Source organism: Humulus lupulus, chromosome 6 (assembly GCF_963169125.1).
Source record: "Humulus lupulus chromosome 6, drHumLupu1.1, whole genome shotgun sequence".
NCBI lineage: Eukaryota > Viridiplantae > Streptophyta > Magnoliopsida > Rosales > Cannabaceae > Humulus > Humulus lupulus.
Genome location: NC_084798.1, coordinates 162,687,946 through 162,711,228, shown reverse-complemented (window position 1 = coordinate 162,711,228; position 23,283 = coordinate 162,687,946). Strand labels below are relative to the sequence as shown.

Sequence of the window (23,283 nt, the reverse complement as noted above, 5' to 3'; positions counted from 1 at the left end):
TGCGGACGCGCGTTCCTTGCGCTCTGGTATAACGAACTTGAGATTCAAGGCTAACTTATGAGCTTTCAGCATGTTGCCCAGTTTCTTCAGGGTAACTGTGGACCTGCTGATTTCATCATAAGTGTCCAAGGCTCTCTTCGACATCTCGGGTACCTGGACAAAGATATGCAGTTTATGAGCAACAGACTTTCTGAGGGTCCTGGAAGATCCCCCACATGTCCTATGTCTACCAGCGCTTTGCTTGACCCTAGGGCGCAAGACATGGGATAGGAGAGGAAGCACGGGCGGAACCATGGAAAGGAACTCCGGTTCAACCAATTCACGTCTACCGCCTTCGGAGGAGGAATCCCTATGATCGGGAGACTCGTCACGACAAAAGGAAAAAGGCTCAGGGGGCAAGTTTTCTTCTAGGCAAGCAATTTCAGAAAGGCAATCCTGGAGGATTGATTGTAGCTGGGAAATGTATGTCGCTTGCTGGGGGGAGAGACCAGAACCCGCGTCCCTGGGATGGGATTCTAGCTCCCTCTCCAGGCCGCACGCTTTATGTCTGAGGTAAGACAGTCTCCTGAGGTATAGCGCCCGCACACCCCCGCGGTTAGAGGGTCTACATGCGTCGACCCCTAAGTCGGAGGATGACAACTCAATAAATTCAACATTGGACGGACCTTCGGGACATCGCCTAGACGCCATGGACCAGCTAAGACTCGAAGGCGTGTACGCATTAGGGTAACTCTATATCTACAACATGAGTGTAAGGGTATAAGAAAAGGGCCTATGTATGGGCACTGGAAAGGCTATACGAAGAGAATGTTAAACTCTGAAGAATGAGTGTCGTGCAACCATCAATTATACCCTCGTGTAATCAATGCAAAACAAAAGGGAGAAGAGAGGAATGAGGCATACCTGTGGGAATACGAAGCTGAAGGGGTGCAAGGATAGACTTGCAAAGGAGCAGGGGCAAGACCGTAGGAGCAAGGGAATGCCCAGCGTCACCACGAAGCTAAAAAAGAAAAGGAAACAAAAAAAAATTATTATGTAAAAAAAAAAAAAAGATGAATAACGAAAATAAAAGAAAGGGTACCTCAAAAATGCTTTGGAGGAGGATAGAACCCTTGAACTCTTGAAAATAAGTTGGAGAGCATGCCACTAGGCTAGGCAAGTCTTGGTGTGGAGAAGTGGCTTCAAGCCTTGGGGTATTTATAAGGAAAGTCAAGGCTCCCTAGCCATTGGATCTATCTCCCTATGAATGGGGGAGATCAAGAGTATGGGTAACCTTGGGATCCGCAATTGAGGATGATTGGTCCTTATGCAATCTTAGGAATTTTCATGGATCCCCCAAGAGTTAGGTAGTTGTTGTGTTTCTTTGGACACTATAAAGAAACACGACTCCAAGCCTCACCTCGTATTTCTTCGAGCGACGTTGGGAAACTTTCCAAGGCTAAGTCTCCCAAGGTTGGCCGTACATGTCAAGCAAGAGAAATAGAGAGAGTCTACAAACACACTTAAAAGTGTACTTATAGACTCGGGGGGAAGTGTAAATGTGGAAAATTTTCCCTTGTGAATTCTATTCACAAGTGAAGCTCTATACTACGAGACATCCTAAAAGCTACTCATTGTCCGCACAAGGGGATAAGGACGTCACATGATGGTGAAGGAATCGGCCTAAGAGGGCCACCCTCGCTATGCGGGGGCCCTCGGCCGCTTGCCAATCCGAACGTCACCCTCGCTATGCAAGGGTCCCCGGCTTTCCATCTGCATGCGCCCCATCCCATCAAGCATCGAGCCTCACCTGCACTCGGGAGAAGAAGGTCATCCTCGCTACTCGAGACACCCTCGCTGTGCGAGGGTGAGGCCTTGTTGTGGTGCCCGTGCCCCGAGCATCGCTATGCGAGGGTGCGGCCATGTTACGCTGCCCGTGTCTTCAGCCTCGCCTCCATGTGACCTGCGTAGGACAGCCTCGACTCCTAGCGCCTTGGCTTCTCATGACACATACAGGTTGAAGCCTCCTTGACATTGGCATGAGGAGCACTTAGAGACACTTAATGGGATTGCCAAGCCAGCATTGGGTATCAAATGGGGATTGATGAGGACGACCGGGTACAGGACACGTGCACTGACACGGGGCGTACGGTTGTGGAGAGAACAGAGGCATGGCCCTGTCATATGCATTTGAGGAGTAGTGGCAGTACGGACCTGTACGAAGAGTAGTGGTACCACTTGGACACCCCCGACCATACGCTAGAGCCGACAGTACTATGTCCTAGGCCACGACTCTAGCATCATCAGGGTAGACACCACTACGCCCTGAGCCACTACACTATCAGAATACCTGCGTACGTCCCTGTTGTCTGGGACTTGTTTGTATCAGGGGCCAATAGAGTCCCCCTATAAATAGGCCCCAACCCCTCAGGTTAAGGGGCTGGAAAACTGAGTGTATGAAAGAGACTTAAGAAATATATGATCCTGGTTGCATTGTTGCTTTGGTTTTCTTCTGTTGATTCAAGTTCTTTCCATCTGATTCAAAGCTTTCTATAGTATAGAGATAAAAAAAAATTAACCTTTAATCATTGACGAGTTCTTACCGTCAACATAGTTGTAACCCTCTTTTTCAAACTATCACTCAACTTCATTTTCTTCCTCAAGTAATAAAAACAAACATTGACGTGCTACAAAAAATAAATAAATAAACAAAAGTTAGGAACCTGGTTACTAGCCAATAAATAATAATCAAAACAAGTTACACACAATACTACAAGAACCTAGTTACTTGTAAAAAAACAAATATCAAAACCAGTTACAAAGAATACTAAAAGAACCTGGTTACTTGTCTTAACCATGATCAACAAAAATAACAAAACATCTAAACACACAAATACCGGTTACAAAGCATTATACCAAGAACCTGGTTACTTATAGTGTCCATAAGCTCCTCCCCACAAGTTTGAAGCTTGTAAAACCACATCTTCTCATAAATTTTAACAAAAGAATAATCCATCGATGGATTTATAATGTTATTAACATCAAAAAATTTCTTCTTCCTTCAAACCAAAATATATATATATTAACAGAAATTTACATATCAAGAACAATAATATTAAACAAAATAAAAAAATATACTTATTTTTAAAAATTATTTTATCCTCAATCCATGTAATATAATCCATGCATTCATTCTTTGAAACATTCTGTCCAATTTCATCTTTAAATGGAAGCAACCATCTAACAATCAACACTTCTTCGACCTTCCTCTTCACATTTTCTTTTACTTCAGATGAACCAAACTCGGTAACAAAAGGAGATTTAACATGAGTACTAGGTTTAAGCTCTATCTTTTCAATAGCAACAGAAACTTTATCAACATCACCAACCATCGCAACTTTCCAATCATCATTACTCCCACTAAATCTCTTTTCTCCTTCTGCATACTTAATAGTTTTATCAATAACCTTCAAAAACTCTGGATCCAAATATATTTCTTCAAAACTTAAACCAACTGAACTGAACTTAGGCTTCTTTGAATAATCCTATAATGAAGAACAATAAAATCGGTTACAACAAATTCAATTTTAAATACAATAATACAAAGAAACAAAAACAAAAATAAATTTCAAAACCTTATTTCCACCCACAACATTTGACAACTCCAACCCAGTATAAACAGCATCAAAATTTTCACTTAAATCCTTCCCAACCCCCTAAAATAAGAAATGAAACTGGTTACACCAATAACCGGTTACACTAATAAACTAACAAATAACAACATACTATTTAGAAACAGAAACCAGTTACCTTACTACCATCACAATCTTCACCTAAATCCATCCCACAAGCCTGGACCAAAAAAAAAAAAAAAAGAATCTGGTTACAACAAAAAATGGTTAAAAAAATAAAAATAAAACATAGAACAAACAAGTTACCTTAGAATCATGAGAAATAGGGCTAGAAACTTTATCAAAATCAGTTGGCTTTTTCACTTCATTATATCAAGCAATTTCATTACTAGAACGTCCAACTTTTTCTGAATTTTTTTTAGCAATTCTTCCAATCATTTCAGACAAATCACTGAGTTTCCCCATGAACTCAGACCTCATAATTGCAATATCACTAATAATAGATTGTTGGCTCTCTTTTATTGAAGATATTGATTCACAAATCAATCTTAATTTTTCACTATCAACCTGAAAAAACATAATAAAATAATTTACAAAACAGCAAAAAATAAAAATAAAAACAAACCTATAAATTTCAAACAAAATAATATTTTTTTTTAACTAAAACAAACACCAACACTAACAAGTACCTGGGTACTCGAACCATTATCTTCATTATCAGCACACTCCTTGGGCAAATATATAGGCTCAAACTTAAACTTCTTCACAATTGGTTTCTCTTTTTTTTTTTTTTTTTTGATCAAGAAAGAAAGATTTCATTAATCACAAACCCAATTACAAACAAAATCCTCCCTCAAGGAGAACGCTCCAGCAACATTACAAGGAACATATTTTCCTCACAAATAGTCTCTCTTTTTCTTTCATTTTCTTTTGAGTAAAGCAACTAACTCTATACACTATATCTCTTTTTATCATGTCTACAATAACATTCACTCTATAAGAGCATCTATTAAAAATACAAGAATTCCTGTTTTGCCAAATATGATATATTGTAGCTGAAAACACCGCTGCCACAGCCGCTGCCTTAACACCCTTCCTCATATCTACGATCCAACGGGTCCAATCCTTGAACCGAAGAGGCCAGTTACAGCCAACCCAAGCTTGTATAAGGTGAACTACCTACTGAGAACATGTGCAATTAAAAAATAGATGGTCATGACTCTCTTCAGTTTGACTACAAACACGGCTAAGGTTGCTGTCAAGATGCAGAAGCACCCTTTGCAAGTGGTCCCGAGTTAGCAAATTTTCATTCACCGCTTGCCAAATAATAAAACGATGCTTTGGCACACTCATCCTATTCCACACAAAATGATGATACTTGATTTGATCTTGGTGGATAATTCTTTTATAGAACATACCAATCTTGAATGTCCCTTGACTGGCAGCAGCATCTATGTCCATTTCAGTAAAGGCATCGTGGATGTGACACAGTTTACACCAATACCAACTAGAATCAGCCTTGAGTTGATAATGCCAGAAACCTTGGCCTCTTAAATAGACAGAATTTATCCACTTCACCCACAATGTCTCTGGTTGGTGACTTACACTACACTAAATACCCCTTTCCATAACACATGAATATAATAGTATTGAAAAAGTATTATAATACATCAAATAATAAAATAACAGGTGGGAAAAAAAATTGGTCATATCAAATTGGCGGTACCAAAATTTTGGAGCCAAATTATCTTCTACTTTTTACTTTTTTATTTGCCTCTATTTTTTTATTTCCAAAGCTCTAAACAGTTTTCTAACACACTTCTGACCATCCCTCGTCTTCCTCTTCCTCTTCTTCTTCTTCCGCCTGCTTGATTCTAAACCCAGCCGAGATGCATGTTCCCTCGTCTGCAAGCGGTGGCTAGCCCTAGAGCGCCTCAGCCGCACCACGCTCCGAAAACGGGCAGTCTTCAAATTCCAACAACGACCCATCTTTCATTTGTGAGATATGCGCGGAACCTAAGTCTGGAAGTGAGTCGTTTAGCATCAAAGGTTGTATCCATTCTTACTGTTCCAGGTGCATGGCCAGGTACGCTGCTTCAAAGCTTCAAGATAACATTACGAGAATCGATTGCCCTGTTTCTGGTTGTAACGGGTCATTAGAGCCCTAGTACTGTCGTTCGATACTTCCCCCAAAGGTGTTTGACAAGTGGGGCACGGCGTTGTGTGAGGCTCTGATTCTTGGGACTGAAAAGTTTTACTATCCGTACAAGGATTGCGGATTGCTCAGTGATGTTGATCGATGATGGAAAAGAGGTGATAACGAACTCGGAGTGCCCAAGTTGTTATAGAATGTTTTGCGCGCAGTGTAAGGTTCCTTGGCATGAAGGGATTGAGTGTTCGGAGTTTCAGAAGTTGAATAAGGACGAGAGAGAGAAGGAAGATATTATGTTGAAGAACCTTGCTCGGAATAAGAAGTGGAAAAGGTGTCCAACCTGCAAATACTATGTTGAAAGATCATCTGGTTGCTTGTTCATACAATGCAGGTAAGATTTTTCTTTTCCTTTGGAAGTTTCTTTCATGGTTTCTAGTGTCATTAACTATTTTATTTCTACTTATTCACTCCCTTTTTCAAGTACCACTACAAATGATATACATTTAATATCTTGTTCAGTTATTTGAATAATGGTGTGGACTGGTGAGAGAGATTTACCTGCTTTTTCTCTTGTAATGTTCATTCCTTCATGTTCATGGTTCTTGTCCATATATACTTAGAAAATGACTTTTCTTATTCTTGGATTTTTCTTACAATTGAAACTTCTTACTGCATTAGCTAGCTACTCGAACAAATATGGAAGTAAAAGGTGATATGTAGAAAGAGACCAGAAACCGGTTGTAGGTAGACTATATTGACATAACGGAAAAAAGTCTCTAAAGTCATTTTCCGGTGGTCCGACCTCCAAAGTCCAAAAAGATCAATAGCTCTTGGTTGTGGGAATTCATTGAAAGCTCTTGGTATTGCTGCTTGTGCTAAGATAACTGATGTCTCACTGGAAACAGTGGGCATACATTGCAAGTCTCTTGAGACCCTTTCTTTAGATTCTGAGTTCATGTACAACAAAGGGGTGCTTGCTGTAGCCCAAGCATGCCCATTTTTTAAAGTATTGAAGCTACAATGCATCAATGTTACTGATGAGGCTTTGAAAGCTGTAGGCACTTCTTGTGCGTCATTGGAGTTATTAGCTCTATATAGTTTCCAGAGATTCACAGATAAGTTAGTGCCATTTTTTAATATTTGTCGCCTCATTTTTTACATCTTTATTTGACATGTGTTTTTGGTCATTTATTGTTTAGCAATGTGCTATCTGATTACAGGTATGAAGAATCTGTAACCATAGAACTTGTTGGAACAAATTAAATCTTGTGTACTTTTTTTTTGTCTATTTCATTTGCTCTTAGGTTCATTTTTCAATATTTCTATTGATTGCCTCTAAATGTTATTAGGTACCTTAGTTTATAAGATAGAAGAGATGTGATAACAGCTTGGCTTTTTTTCATATCTTTATTCTATTTTCTAGTAAGTTCAATACTTATTCTTTCATTTCATCCTGATTTTAAAACTCAGGGGTTTACGTGCCATTGGGAATGGATGTAAGAAGCTAAAATATCTCACTCTAAGTGACCGCTATTTCCTAAGTGAGAAGGGTTTGGAAGCTATTGCCACTGGTTGCAAGCAACTTACTCATCTTACAGTTAATGGGTGCCACAATATTGGTACTCAGAGACTGGAATTCATTGGGAAATCTTGCTCGTATGTATCTCTCCCAGCTTGAATTAAAATTGGTATAATAGGAGGTAATACTATGAATGAATAGGATGGAGTTCACGTTTAAGTTACACACATTGACTATTCTTGAGTTATGTTTAGTTCCATGATATTACTAGTGTATTAATAATACGACTGTTGACGGTGAAATCTCGTCAACCAAATTAGATCGGAAAACTCAAAGGTAAGTCAGGTGATGTTTATATAAGAACTGAGAATAAACTTTAAGAAAAAGTAAACACAGATAAATGATGGAGCAAGTCTTGGTATATTTCTCAATAGGCTCTGCTTACAATGAATTTTCCAACCCCCTCCTCTATGGAAGTGGGGTTCATTTTATAGTAGGCTCTAATGGCCCTGGGTACATGGTGGTCCAGGGGACCAGATGGTACACAAGTACACTAACAGGAGAGTGGTTCCAGGGGAAGTGGTGTCGGCTCTGGTACAAGGTCAGAGATCATGGGAGCACCTCACCTCCTGTACCTGGTCATGCCTCCACTACCTGCCTGGTACGGGTGTCAGAGGAGTGGCTGGTGAGGACAACAGATGGTACTTTGTTCGTACCTCCACTACTTATCTGACGTGGGTACTATGTCCGTGCTCTAACTCTTTCAGTTCGTCAGTGGACTCCGTACCTCATGAGATCAATACCATGTGACCCTCATTTGCAAGTCATAGATGCGAGGTGGTAATGACCCATGCACTGGCCGTGCCTTGCAAGGCTCCTAGTGGCGAAGGGCCTAGCTATACTTGTCTCCTTGCGGCATGGATCCAGACTAGTGACGTGATGGTGCAACGACCTCCCGAGAAGATGGTGGCCCACGGGCCTTGCTGGGGGCGTGTCCCTAATGGCCTCGCTGGGGGCGTGTGCCTGATGGCCTCGCTAGGAGGCGTGCGTGCCTGATGGCCTCGCTGGGGGCGTGTGCCTGATGGCCTTGCTAGGAGGCGTGCGTGCCTGATGGCCTCACTGGGGGCGTGTACCTGATGGCCTCGCTGGAGGCGTGCGAGCCTGATGGCCTCGCTGGGGGCGTGTGCCTGATGGCCTCGCTGGAGGCATGCGTGCCTGATGGCCTCTCTAGGAGGCATGCATGCCTGATGGCCTCGCTAGGAGGCGTGCATGCCTGATGGCCTCGCTGGGGGTGTGTGCCTGATGGCCTCGCTGGAGGCGTGCGTGCCTGATGGCCTCGCTGGGGGCGTGTGCCTGATGGCCTCGCTAGGGGCGTGTCGGACCTCACTATGTGTGGGCCTTGTGCTCCTATCCTCTTGCAGTATTCATTGTGGCCACTTAGCTTAGCAGGGCCAAACCTTGTGGCTCATAATGTGTTGATCATCTCATGAGATGATCTCTTGTATTCAACAAGGCCTACAGGCTCGAGCCCAATAGCATGAATAAGTGACCTTTATCCCTATGTTCCGACCAGGGACTAAAGAGTTTTTATTTGATGGATTTTTGGCATCCACAACGACATTTCCTCCTTTCCATGATATGTGAACTATTTGTTTAAACATATTGATTGGAGAAGTAATTATAATCTTTGCTTTGTGCCAATTAGTTGTTATTATTTATCATTTTATGTAAAATTAGATTAATTTGTGTTAGGATAAGCTCGGTTATTTGTTCCACTAAATTATGCTTGTTCCGTATATCCTGGATAATTGCAGGCTTCTTACTGAATTGACTTTGTTGTACTTCCAAAGGATTAGCAACTGTGCACTTCTCAAGATTGGAAGGGGTTGCAAGCTCCTACAAGCGCTTGATTTAGTTGATTGCTCAAGTATTGGAGATGAAGCAATTTGTTATATAGCCAAAGGCTGCAGGAATTTGAAGAAGCTTCACATTCGTCGATGCTATGAGGTACGTTCTCTGTCTCACTTATTAATTACCTGGTTTATAAGTATTCCTTCTCCCATAAGATCCATTTGTATACACCTTCCAATTTTTTATTTAATGTTGTTTAAACAAAATATTTAAAGTAAATATGATACTTGTTGACAAGCTTAATACCGTATCATTGTTACTGAAGAATGTTTCATTGTTTATACGATGTAATTGATTGACTTCTGTTAAAAAGTTTTCTTTTAGTGGTCAGTCTGGTAGTTACCATGTGAATTATTTGTGACAGCATATATATCGCTCTCTTGATTTCCATGCTTTATGTGCTCTATATGCTGTCACAGGTACAATTTTTTGTTCTCCTTTTTAATCTACTCTTGGATTATTTTTACTCCGTAATGATGCATTCCAATTTTCTTACTTAATTTATTTCTGCGCATACCTTTTTTCTCTTGATTTCCTTATTGTAAACTTACCTGCCCCCCTCTCTTCCCCTACTTCTTTTGGGGTTTGAAACAACTATCTTAAAAGTCATTTTTTACATCATATTAGCTATCTGTTTCTTTGGATATAAAAAATATCTCTGAATATTGTTGCTAAGAAACTCTGAGAATGAAAGACAGAGTGCTACTATAACTGAAATTAGTCCTTTTTTAGTAAGCCTAATCACATGTTTGCCTTGCACACATATAATATGAGTGTCATCAGATTCTAGGCCATTGGATCTTATATATATCTTACATCATGCAGCTATGTTTACATGCACACAAGCATATGTAGTGCTCTTTATTGCTTCTTACATTATGCTATTATATTTATATGCACATAATCATATGTTTATGATTCCACTGCTCTTAAGACCATTGAGATTCATTCAAAGAGTGAATTTATAATAATTTAGGATCAAAATATTGTATTATTCTGTGATTCTTTTTGGTGTGTTTCATTTTCTTATATGAGTAATGGCCCTTGAGCTTATGTTGTGTTTCATTTTTCTTCATTTGTTATCTTTTTTGCTAACATACTCTTTTGACCATTTCTCTGCAAGATCACAGAGAAGGTGAATGACCAGTGGGAGGTTTGTGTGAGCCTTAGTGATGGGCAATTTCAACAGGTATTTGAATTTTTATGTTAAATGAGAGTACTTTGATGCTGTTCTGCACTTTTAAGGGTGTTTTATTCTGATTGTTTTCTCCTGTTAAACCAGGTTAGCTTTGTAAATTCGATTGCCACAATCAAGAGTGGAACTCATGTAGATCACGTCACAAGTCAGATCACTAATCATGTCATGAATCTTGTAAATAAGAAGAACAAGAATGCCAACTTGAAAGCCCACAATGTGAAGAATTATATATGGGTTTTTGTCAATGCTCTTATTGACAATCCTGCTTTTGATTCTCAAACTAAAGAAACTCTTACCATTCGTCCAAGCAGTTTTGGGTTTAAATGTGAACTCCCACCAAAGTTCTTAAAGAAAGGTTTGGGAAGCTCTTTGCTTGTTTATGTAGATGCACTCTTATCATTACTTTCTATATCTTTGTTTATGTTTTACCTTTTAAACTTGCAGTGGCAAAGTCTAGCATTGTGGATAGTCTTCTTTCCTGGGCCAACTTCAAGCAGAACAAGGATCTTAAGAAAACAGATGGAGCTAAGACAGAAAGGGTTCACAATATCAATAAGCTGGAGGATGCTAATGAAGTCGGAGGAAGGAACTCTGAAAAATGTACCTTGATTTTGACTGAAGGAGATTCGGCCAAAGCTCTAGCAGTAAGTTGAATGGCTTCAACAATTAGTTCATTCATAATCTGAACTTGCATTAGATTTCATTTTAACTCATTAATATTTTAGAGTTTCTTTTCAAAGGTAAATGAATCTATCTTTTTCTCAGTTATGATTTTTAATTTATTTCATGAGAGAGTAGTACTTCTCTTCATGTATATGTATTTGTAGCTCTTATAACCCAGTATTTCTATTGAAATTGCTTCAATCTTTTAAATTTCTCTAATCGTCATATTTCTCTAGACTGATGCAGCTATTTCTGGTCTACTTATTTCCATTGTCCTAATCTTCTTTACATTGATTTAAACAGTGTCAATTATTCAATATCAATTACTGCCCACCAACAGAAGAAGACATTCCAGAAGGGAAAAGTTTGGTAAAATTTTGAGATTTCCTTACCCTTCAATGGATACTAAGGTGAGATTTTTAATTTTTCATTGTCTGAGAATCACAATTTCCACCAGGTTAATGATGTCAATTTCTTAACCCAGTAGTTATATATTATAAAATCAGGCAAGCCAACCACAAATGGGCACTAAAAATGGAATGCTAACTTAAGTTTATATGTCAATTTTACATCTGTAAGGAACTTTTTTTATTTCTTTTCTCTGACTTGACAAAAAAAATTGCATGCTAAAATAATGCTCATTTGATTGTCATATATTACAAGGTTGATGTACCAATACAACAGAGCTATCTCTGGTATGGTTCAAGCACTGGTGATTCTGATTCTCAGGTAAGCACTTCATGTGCTATGGTTGTCGAGTTATTCAAGTCCCAAATTTGTCCAAGCAATGCCTTCAATACTTAAAATGACCTGTCTTACAGGCTTCAGGGGCATACATTTTCCGGCTTAATGGGGCACCTCCAACTGTTGTTTGAAGATTAGTAAGCACTTTCTTGTAGTTCAATGTATATATATATATATTATTATTTATTTTCTATAAAATATTATCAGGCCAATTTATGATAATAAGCTTTGAAAACAAATTAGTTGAAGTGGTATATATATGGGGTTCTTATGTATTTTTCCAGAAGTCCTTTTTTTTGTCCCAATTTCCTTGATTTCTTGAGTCATTGGTGTTTCTAGGATGCTAGTCCATATTGTATATTAACTGGAGAGAAGCTTCAAAATCAAATTCTTGATTTATGTTTCCCTGATGCAGCTACAATTATATTTTAACTCCAATGGTTCTAGCAGTGTTTCCTGAAGATTTAGTGTTACACTGTTGCTTTTGTTACTCCTTATTTAGGATTTATTTATTTTTTAAATGTTAAGGAACCTACACAAATATGTGTCTGTTGTTACATTTTCAATATCACACAAATATTTTCTATAAATTTTCACGTCTTAAGGGCATAGCTGAAAGTGCATTACAGAAAGATATTTTTACTACTGCTATAAACACAATGAATACACATATACTGGTAGATAACTTATGTTGTAAACTTATAACTAATCTAACTCATGAAACTCAGAAAGTAGAAGTTGGTATGGAGATTAAGAAAGTGTTCCTTACAGAATAACTGCTCTTGGCTCTCATATTTTTTGTGTGTATGTGTGTGTGCATATAATTTAAATAAATGAAGAAAAAAAGAGGAAGAGAAAATTGTATCTTGTAAGGTATATGCTGTAACAAGGCTGTGTTATCTATTTGGAGAAATATAACTAGGAAATTTCTCTAACCTAGGCTAAATACATGTTAGTTTGGATTCCAAGTGGGTTAATGAAATCTTTTACACATCTTTGATAAGTTTTAAGCATCTCCATTTGTTTTTGTCTTTAGCACATATAATCATTAAGCTGTGCAAAATAGCTAGTGGTATGAGGTTCATCTCATCTGAGGTTCATGCATATCTATCTACTAATCTATTTGGTTTTAAGGGAACTTAAATTTAAAATTTGTACAACCAAAATAGCTTATAAATGAATGATTGTTTGTCTTTTAGTTTCAAAATCAAATCCTAGGCTTCATAAGAAATGTCTTCCAAGGTTTAGTAAAAGAAGAACATGATTATTGATCAAGTAGAGAGAAAAAGGGAGGAATTATAGATTTGTCTTGTTAGAACTTATCAATGAGAAGTGGAAAAGAAACATGAAGAGGGTAGGAAAAGTCAATTTTGGTTGCTATTTGGTAACTAGAAAGTAGTATTTTAGTTTTGAATATTTAATGGAGAGTTAATATTATTGGAAAAGTATGCTCTGATTTTGGTTTTTTAGTTTTGAATATTTAATGGAGAGTTACTAAGTTGTAGCAAGAAGTTGAAAATTGGATCATATTGTTTGGAGTAGAAATACATGTGTTTTAGTGTTTTTTTTCATGTAAACAGAAAATCATGGATTCCCTGTACTTTTTAGCTTAAGAAATTTGCTTGTCATGTCTCATTTTCTGTTTCTTGTGAACCTTTGTTATTGACACCGAGTTAGATGCATTTTTTACTGACTCAGGTCAAAAGAACACTAGAATTAAGGCACAGTATTTAAGTTTAGACAATGTTACAAAGAACATGAGAAAGTTCTATGCACAAGCTTACTTGGGACAATCACCAAAACAAGCTCCAAAGTATTGGCTTCATTTTCAAGTTTTTGTACTATCGCTTGGTTGGAATACTTACTTTGTCTCAAAGGCATATAGTATAGGTAATTGAGTTCAAACTTGCTAGTCAAATTATATTGAACATATAGTTGATTCTTATGAAGCTCACCATTAAGATACAATATCATACAGTATGCATAAAGAGGCATTAATTGTTTAATTGCTCTGGTTTCTTTTTCAAACTATTGCAGTAAACAGGAATTTACTCTCCAAGATAAAGAATCCACAAAATGATACCATTGAAGTTGGGCCTAGAGATTTAAAGCTGACCTTTTCGTCTACCTCAGGACAACTAAAATAGATGTACAATTCTAAAACTGAGGTAAGTTGTTTAATTTCATAAAGTAACCATGGAAATATTTCTTAACCCAGTAGTTACATATTATAAAATCAGGCAAGCCAACCACAAATGGGCACTAAAAATGGAATGCTAACTTAAGTTTATACCTCAGGACTTCTGATCTGTTATCTAATTTCATGCATTTTACAGGTTGAAGATTGCATTCCCCAGTTTGAACCTGTTCCTGTATTTTGGTTTTAGTCTCTCTAGCTCTTAATTTCCATCTCTTAGAACTATAGTACTAAATTTCTAATTCAGATTATTTAGGAACCAGTTGAAATGATAGTAGAATTCTTCTGTGGTGTATATTTCTAATATAACACATAAAGGAATATATAGATTGCCATGTTCTGTTTATCCAATTTATTAGAATTGTTTTGCTCTTTCCTCCTTTCAAGACAATTTTCAATAAGTTAATGGTCTTTATTATAATTATTTAGTTAATATATTTATATATTTTATATATGTTGGTCTATATTCATGTGGATAAGCAAACCATGCTTGTTTGTGTCTCTCCTTGTTTGTTCAATAATGGTTGTTGTCTCTCTTTGATGAATGTGGTGCTATTTGGAGAGACCAGTGATAAGGAACACAGCATAATGAAAATTTCATATGTTTGCCATAATGGAGTTGTATTGTATTGTATGTATTTGGTTTCGATTCATGTTAGGGTGATTGGTGCAGGATAATTGGCCTTCTGTGATGTTTGCAATGGCAGGAGGGGTGGTACTTAGCCTTGGAAATCTCTCAACTCAGTATGCTTGGGCTTTTGTTGGCTTATCAGTCACAGAAGTGATCACTGCAAGCATAACAGTTGTTATAGGTCCTTTCTTTATGATTTTGTTGTATAAGAAGTCAAAGTGTGATTCTATTTTTATTCTTTAATTTTTTTGGGGATATATTGACAGAATTTAGAGTTATGGAATCAATTCTTCCTCACATACTTTTTTATCATTGAGAATGGTATATTTGTTATCTTGATACATTTCACAAGCCTTGTTTTAAGTTACATGTTTTGTTGCTTCAGTCGTTGTTTTGCATGGTAGTACATCTTGCTATACCCTGCTGTTTCGTCAAGTTTTGGAGTTATTACAAATTTAATTTAAACTTTATATGCTTACAGGTGGACACTAGCTTAAGTCTTATGTTCTTAATAATAAAAGGACTTCTTTTTTTACCATGTGCAGGTATATTGAGATGATTTCTTTGGAGAAATTCTTGACAACATTTGTAGTTGAAGCCTTTAGAATGGAAGAATGTATTTCACTAATTTTTGTATACATTTCTTGTTTTGTATTTAGTGATAAAGGAATCTGAATTGGGCATAAATTATGTTGTAATATGATTTCTTAAGCCTAGACTAGTAGACTAAATATTGTAATTACATTTGAGTAATTAATAAAAATCTATTTATGTTACCTTATTTGGCTTCAACATTCATATTTGTTTTCCTAGTTTTGTGTAAGTAAAAAAAGATTATGTTTCTCTAAGCTAATATAACACATGTGTTATACTAAAGTGTAGTATAACACAAATAATGTGTTATACTAAAGTGTAGTATAACACAAAAAATGTGTTATACTAAAGTGCAGTATAACACAAATTTATAAGTATTGAAATGTGTTATATAATCGACTATAAGTAACATAATTAAGCACTTATCTATTTATTAAAATAACACAGAAATTGTGTTATCGTTGACAGTATAATAACACATCTGTATAACAATGATAAAGTGTTATGTAAAGTACTCTGACCTACGATAACATAGTCGGTCTTAACACATCAAAAAGTGTTATGGTATGTTTTGATAACACAATTTCGGTGTTATTAAAAGCATTTTTTCTTGTAGTATTATAGCCCAAATATATTTAGCAAGCATAGCCTTGTTCCATTTTGCTCCTTCACCAAAACCCAAACCCCCAAAAGCTTTTGGCAAGCTGACTTTGGTCCAAGAGGCAAGATGGAAGTTGCTTCGGGTTCCATTGTTACCCCACAGGAACCACATACAAAGTTTATCAACCTCCTTAACTACACTTTGTGGGAGCATGAAGATGTTCATCCAATAGTTCCACAAACCCAGAAGGACAGAAGTAATGAGTTGGGTCCTCCCTGCATAAGAGAGATGTCTACTAGCCCAAGTGTGAAGCCTAAGTTTAATTTTTTTAGGATCACATCACAATCTGCTGCTTTCCATTTTGTTGGCCTCATGGGAACCCCAAGATGTTTAAGAGGAAATGTTCCCTCTTTAATCTGCAAAACCTGAAGCAAATGAACCTTCTCTATATTCGGAACACCTCCAAAGTAAACATGGGATTTGCTGTGATTAGCCTTCAGCCCTGTACTACTGCAGAAGTCCTCAAAAATTTGTTTAACACATTGAATTGAGTCTCTATTAGCTTTACAGAAGATAATTAAATCATCAGCAAAGCAGAGGTTAATTATCTTGAGGTTTTTACACAAAGGATGGAACTTGAAATTATATTGAGTAGCTCCTAGCTGAAGTAACCAGGTGAGGTATTCTATTACCAGGACAAACAGTAATGAGGATATAGGGTCTCCTTGATGCAAACCCTTAACACCTTGAAATCCCCCCTGCAATCTCCCATTCATCATAAGTACATAAGAAGTGCCACGGAGACATACCATCACCCAAGAAATGAACCGGGTAGGAAAACGCAGACTGATCAATAGCCCCTCCAAAAAGCACCAGTCAACTGTATCATAGGCTTTGATTAGATCAATCTTCAAAGCACACCTCGGGGAAGCATTCCTCCTATTGTAATTCTTGATCAAGTCTTGAAAAATTAGAATATTATGAGCTAGCAATCTCCCTTTAATAAAAGCACCTTGATTCGGACTAACTAATTTAGGTAGAACCTCCGATAGCCTACTACATATCATTTTTTAAATGCATTTATATATTTTGTTACAGCAAGCAATAGGCTTGTAGTCAATCACACTGCAAGGCATATCAGTTTTAGGAACCCGAGCTAGGACTGTTTTATTAAGCTCAGCAGGGATCTTCCCAGAGTTAAAGAACTCGAGAATAGCTTCAGAGATTTCATCACCTATGTCCTGCCACATAGCCTAGTAAAACTCAGAGCCAAAGCCTCTCCCTAGAAGTTGGATAAACATCCAAGATAGTCAACTGAATAAATAAAAAATATATATATAAAAAAAACTAGAAACTGGTTACCATGATCTATAACTAGTTACACAAACAAAAATCATAAATGAATAAAATAAATTTACATAGTAACCAGTTACAAAACAAAATATTATACCTTTTTGTTGTTAAAAATCTTTGTCACCAAGTTTGAATAGAATGCATTAACAGAACTCTTCCAATTCAATGAACAGGGATACTTTTTCCTAGTTTCATATATCCAAACCAGAAAAGCAATTGGAAAACTAAGAATTTTATAAGGATGACGCCCAACCTTCCCATCAACAAAAACTCCATCAAAAATTTTATTACCACCCTTCAAAGAAATTTTCATATAATGAAAAGTCCTATCCCTAACAAACTTCCCAAAACCAATATTTTCCAATTCAGACAAATCACGATCAACCAGCTCAAAAAAAAAGTCATCAACCAACTTCTCACTGGTATACCCATACAAATAGTTAACTAAAATATGAACTATCCCCAATTTCACATCATCATCATCATCTACTAACTCCTTACTAATGAAAGCATTTCGCAATTCTCCCTTTGACACTTTACCAACAAAACGGCCAAATATTTTTTTCTTAAAATGAACTTTCTTTTTTTGAAAAAGACTTAAATAAAAAATACCATCACATTTAAGACCTGTAATAAGGGCAAACTCCTCAATAGAAAATCTACAAACCCTACGACCCAACTTAAACCACATCTCCTCATCCTCCCTCTCATGAGACACCTCTCTCAACAAGACTAGTTGGGCAAGTTGGGTTTGGAAATGAATATCAGAAACTTCTAAGAAGTGCCCAAATGGCATATTCTTAAACCGTGCTTTTTGACTTTTGGTGAACTTAGCTCTTAAGTCTTTAATGACATTCTTCTCATTGAAATGTTGAACCTTACTTCCAAACCTCTTAGAGGGATTGATCTTTGAATGAGCCTGCAGAAGAAACAAACAAACCAATTACACAACATGTAACCAGTTTCATAAAATATAAACATGGAAAATAGATATTTATTTACGTTTATAAAACCGGTTATATGTCTTTAACTTTTGCATATTTGAAATATAAAAAAAAAAAGACAATACATTCACTAAGAAAACCAGTTACACACTCAAAACTCAACATTAAGCAAAATACACTACTTATCTACAAGTAACTAGTTACACATGTAACCAGGTACAAAGAAACAAAAAACTTTAAGAACAAAAAAACACAACCATAAAAATAAAACAAACACAATAAAAAATGAACATTATGCAAAATAAACTACATATATACAAGAAATCAGTTACACATGTGTACCTAATTAAAAAACAAAATAACATTACTCGGTTATTAAAACATAAACTCCTATAACCAGGTACTCACCGAGTCGAAACAACACAATAGCCACAAATCCACAAACAGAAAACTTATAAAACCCTAAAAACAGAACGAAAGAGAAGAACAAAAAAACAGAATATCAAATGCTGAAGGAGAGGAGAAAGACGAAGTGAGGGTTATACAAAAACATGATAATGAAGGAACCTACAAAAAATAGAAGATATAGGTACTTGAGTACCTGCATGCAGAAGAAATAACACTGAAGACTGATTTTTGTTACAAAATTGTTTTCCAAAAAAACTGAACAAAAATAATAATAATAATACATAAAATTACTGAAATGTCCTCAAAAGAAAAAACACAGAAGACTGATTTTTGTTAAAAAATTGTTTTCCAAAAAAACTGAAAAAAATAATTATAATACATAAAATTACAGAAATGTCCTCACAAAAATTCAAATTTAGTATAAATAATCTTATACAATAATTTATTGTATAAATATGGGAAACCAAATAATTTATTTGATAAATATAGGAAAACAAACCCCATAAAAAAGTTAAACAACAAAAAATACCGTAAAAAATGCACACAAAAAAAAACCATATATATCAAAATTTATTTCATTTTCCCACATTTCATGTAAATTCCTCAAAGAAAATTTTAATGCCAACTCAGTTTCCAAATCAACAAAATACAAGTGGAAATATTTCCCTTTAAAGAAAAATTAAGAAAATCTTAATTTTTTAAATTCCAAATAATTATTTAATTAATATGTATTTAAAAAAAATTATAATATATGTAATATTAATAAATATATATTTTTTTATATTTATTTCATACACAAATCAATTATATATGTGTATTATTTAAATAAAATAATATATTTTAAAAATTCAAATAATGTAAAAATAAATTTGAGTATCTTTAATAATATATTTTTATAATGACATGATAGGTACCGACCTACAATGTCATTTAAAAAAAATTATTAAAGAGATACTCTCTAAATTATTTTATAAAGTTTTTTTATTTTAAATTATAAATACTACTAACACTACTACAAAAAAAGTTTTTTAGGACTCGCGAGGCGCGAGTGCTCTGTTTGAGAGCCTTAAAAACTGAGGTTTTTTAGGACTCGCAATGCGAGTCCTAAAAAATCCTGTTAACTGTCTTTAAATAAGTTTTTAGGGCTCTCTTCGCGAATCCTAAAAGAATGTTTTTAGGACTCACAATGCATGTCCTAAAAGATCTCATTGGGTGTGTACGCCCTGGTTTTCCCACGGGCTGATTAACAGGTCGAGCCTCGAACTAATCATGGTTAGTCCGTAAATTTCCCCAGGTCGAAGATCCTGTCTTCGAGGTCGTACCCCCTTAGCTCGAGGTATCCTCAAGGACTCGCCAAGGCTGCCCAAGACTGGGGGAAGGAGTCTAAAGGCTGAAGGTCGGGTCAGGGAAGCAGCTCGTGGTACGAGCTTCTCATGGACCTCTGACCCTTTGAAAAGTCAACACACGCAAGATAAACGTGCCTATATCTGACATCACGTGTCCGATATCCTGACTTCTCGGACACACAGCAGGAACGTGCGTATTCAGACACCCACGGCTGGGTTGGACCGTGCGGCCCATTATCTCCTTATCTATCGATTTGACCATACTTATGTGTCAGGTTTAGGAATTAATCATGAATGTCACAGAGTTGATATGACAAATAAGAAGGTCACGGGATGACCTCCTTACCAACTTCCAGGTGCCTTCTCCTCTAAATATGGAGACCCTGGGAGTTGATAAGGGTTGGAAAAAATAGTCTCTGAAGAGATATACACTTTGTAACTAAATACCCAGCATATATCAATAATATTGACTAGTGGAGTAGAAGGATTTTAACCTTTGAACCACTTAAAAATGTGTCTTGAGTCACCTAGTTCATCCTCTAAGATTTCCTATCTGTGACGGTTCTACTTTCAGCATTAATCCCTTTCTCTCCTTCTCTTAATTACCTGTTGGCGAAGAACCGCGTCAACAATTTGGTGCTTTCATTGAGAGCAAGTTCAATTAGTGCTGCCACAAACATCCAACTATGGTGACCACTCGATCCAGGCATGGCAACGAAACAGAGCAGCAGGATGGGCAGGAGGCCCACCATATTGCCATCCTTGATGAACAAATTCCTGAAGTCCAACAGAGGCCAGGAAAGCAGCTGGCGGGCCAAGACGATACTAGTAGTTCGGCGCCCCGGCCACCTAATCCGAACCCGTGTTATTATACTGCGGTGGAGATGGAGAATGCTCAGCTGAGGAGCCAGTTAGCAACTGCTAGTCGGCAAATCCAGGATATTCTGGCCCGACTACCCCCTCTCACAACCAACGTTAACGTTGGAGAGAGGCAAGGTGAGGCTCCTAAGTCTCACCGGGGTAATCAGCCCAGGCATAGCCGTTCGGATAGACTTCCTGTAGCCAACTCCACCCCATCATCGCACCATCAAGAGGCAAACTTCAGGGAAATGCCTGGAACCGGACAACAGCAATACAGCCGTTCGGTCAGGACGTCAACTCCTAGTTCTCAACCTTCCTCGAGAACGCCTAGGAGAGCTCGAGGAAATTCTCGAAGGAGATCCGGGGAGGGCCAACGACGTCAGCCCGTCCCAGAAGACCGTCCTGCGCCTCGTCCAGCTCACCCAGAGCGGGACCAGCAAGCTGGCAGGGCCGAAAGGCCCCCACCAAATTTGATCCGTCCAGACGGAACTAGGATCGCCTCCCCAGTCAGGCATCCTCCTTCTCCAATCAGATATCCGTCTCCTCAGCCCGTCCGAGACATCCTAGCTTACGGGAGTAGTAGGAGAAACCCACCATCAGCAGGACCTTCCCGGCGTAGCAGGGCACCTGAAGAAAGCTCAGGTCCTCACCACCAAAGACGCACTCCAAGCCTGTCCAGCAGGAGTCATTGGACCGGCAGCCGCCAGAGTGATCTCTCCGGAGGAGACCTGCGTCAGCGACTGAGTTCAGCGCAAAGTCACCAGACCACCCAGGGAGGCGACCTTCGGGATCGCCTCAACTCTCACAGAGAGGATCGAGCTAGAGATGGTAGCCCGGCCCGCTCGGCGGGAGTCCGATCCGAAGTACGTAACGGAGGGAATGTCCTAAATAACCTATCTCAAGATAGGAGGGGCAACAACCCACCTAATATGTACAATGGGTCAGGAGCTGTTGAACAGCCCCGGAATAACCCAGGATCTCAGAACCAAACCCTCGAGCGCCTAACTCAGATGGAGGAACTGATGAGAAAGCTCCTATCAGAAAAAGAAAAAGACGAATATGATTCGGGTGACGAAATGGAACTCTTCGCCCCCAACATAGCAGCGACGGCATACCCATCTGGCTTCTGTATGCCTCACTTTTCAAAGTTCAACGGGGACGGAGACCCGTCGGACCATTTAGGGATGTTCAACACCCTAATGATGGCCCATAACATTGGCCCGGAGCTGCGTTGCTTGATCTTTCCTTCCACACTGACTGGACCTGCCAGGCAGTGGTTCAAGCAGAGTAAAAGGCAGTCAATCAGCTCCTGGAAGACCTTTTCAGCTGATTTCAAAAGGGCGTTCCGCGCCTCCCAGGCCGCCCGAGTCCAGGCTGATTCCCTAGCTAACGTGAGGCAGCAGCCCGGTGAGACGCTGAAAGCCTACTTGAGCAGATTCGCGAATGTCACTGCTTGAGCGAGGGACGCAGATGATAGCTCCAAGCTCATGGCCATGAGAACCGGAATCCTAGTCGGGGGAGACCTGTGGAAAGATATTCAGAGGAAGGGAGTCAGCTCGGTTAACGAATTTCTTAACAGAGCCCAAGAGTGGATAAACTTAGAAGAAGCTGAAGCTTCAGCCGTGGGGACCAGTCAGGTTCCCGAGAAGCCCGCTGGAGCGGGGACAGAGATCGTGGTGGCGATCCCCGAGGTCGCGTAGAACAACCAGCCCGGTGGTGGCAAAAGAAAGGGAAATGGTGAAAACAACCAGCACGGTCAAAAGAAGAATAAGTCTGTGGATAAATTCAAGCCCGTGTTCATGACATATACCGAGCTCACCCAGTCCAGGGAAAGTATTTTCCTGGCCAACGCTGCTCGGGTCCCCTGGAAGAGGCCGGAGCCATTGAAACACCACAAGGGAAAGAGAGATACTTCAAAATTCTGCCGTTTCCATAACGACGTCGGCCACAATACCAACGATTGCAGGCATCTAAAAGATGAAATCGAGACTCTCATCCGAGCAGGCCCCTTGGTGCAGTACTCACGAAATAGGGTCCCAGCGAGTCGACCCGCTCCAGAAGTCCCAGTCAGTCAGCCCGGGCCTCGGGTAGATCAGGACGTCCCTCCTCCCGTGGTCGAGGGAGAGATATCCACCATCTCTGGAGGACCGCACATGGCTGGCACGAGTAGAGGCGCCCAGAAGAAGTATGTGAATGAATTAAAGGCCCACAACGGAGCGGAGTTCGTCCCGGAGCAGCGTCATTCAAAACAGCAGTGGTTAGAGAAGCAACCGATTACTTTTATGGAGGAAGACGCAGGCCATGTCCAATTCCCCCATAATGATCCCTTGGTCATAGCAGTCCAGCTCGCCAACCGGAAAGTGAGGAGAGTGTTGGTGGACAACGGAAGCTCGATGAACCTCCTATTCCGATCCACATTAGAAAAGATGGGTCTAACCGTCACCGAGCTAAGGGCGACCTCCATGATGCTGTATGGTTTTTCGGGAGAAGGATCGGCAACGATAGGGACAATCGAGCTGGTGATCACCCTAGGAGAAGAGTCTCGGACAG

General features: G+C 38.6%; 1 long non-coding RNA gene and 1 pseudogene across 1 annotated transcript; both read left to right on the top strand.

The window, feature by feature from the left end:
- Positions 1-5,194: 5,194 nt before the first annotated feature.
- Positions 5,195-6,158, top strand: LOC133785628 (E3 ubiquitin-protein ligase RSL1-like; annotated as a pseudogene).
- Positions 6,159-11,510: 5,352 nt separating this feature from the next.
- Positions 11,511-11,950, top strand: LOC133784278 (uncharacterized). Its single transcript, XR_009871245.1, has 3 exons — positions 11,511-11,628; positions 11,718-11,783; positions 11,876-11,950. It is a non-coding gene; the product is annotated as an uncharacterized LOC133784278 (long non-coding RNA).
- Positions 11,951-23,283: the final 11,333 nt, after the last annotated feature.